The sequence below is a fragment of the Arachis hypogaea genome, chromosome 4 (genome assembly GCF_003086295.3).
Source record: "Arachis hypogaea cultivar Tifrunner chromosome 4, arahy.Tifrunner.gnm2.J5K5, whole genome shotgun sequence".
NCBI lineage: Eukaryota > Viridiplantae > Streptophyta > Magnoliopsida > Fabales > Fabaceae > Arachis > Arachis hypogaea.
In genome coordinates, this window is record NC_092039.1 from 24,665,025 (window position 1) to 24,665,933 (window position 909).

The following is a 909-nucleotide window of genomic DNA, read 5'->3' on the forward strand; positions in this document are numbered from 1 at the left end:
TTTCACTGTTGTCAGTGGCTACCTCCCATCCTCTCAGTGAAAACGTTCAACGCACCCTGTCACGGCACGGCTATTCAGCTGTCGGTTCTCGATCATGTCGGAATAGAATCCAGTGATTCTTTTGCGTCTGTCACTAACGCCCCACAATCGCGAGTTTGAAGCTCTTCACAGTCATTCAATCATTGAATCCTACTCAGAATACCACAGACAAGGTTTAGACCTTCCGGATTTTCTTGAATGCCGCTATCATTTCTAGCTTATACCACGAAGATTCCGATTAAGGGATCCAAGAGATAAACATTCAAGCCTTGTTTGCTTGTAGAACAGAAGTGGTTGTCAGGCACTCGTTCATAAGTGAGAATGATGATGAGTGTCACATAATCATCACATTCATCATGTTCTTGGGTGAAAATGAATATCTTAGAACAAGAATGAGCCGAATTGAATAGAAGAACAACAGTAATTGCATTAATACTCGAGGTACAGCAGAGCTCCACACCTTAATCTCTGGTGTGTAGAAACTCCACCGTTGAAAATACATAAGAACAAAAGTGATCATTGGCTTCGGCCCCAGAGAGGGAACCAGAAGAACCAAGATCTGATCTAAGATCTAAAGTGATCAAAAGATTCAAGTGATCAAAGATGAAAATACAATAGTAAAAGGTCCTACTTATAGAGAACTAGTAGCCTAGGTTTTACAGAGATGAGTAAATGACATAAAAATCCACTTCCGGGCCCACTTGGTGTGTGCATGGGCTGAGCATTGAAGCAATTTTCGTGTAGAGACTTCTCTTGGAGTTAAACGCCAGCTTTTGTGCCAGTTTGGGCGTTTAACTCCCATTCTTGTGCCAGTTCCGGCGTTTAACGCCGGGCAGTTTTGAGCTGATTTGGAACGCCGGTTTGGGCCAT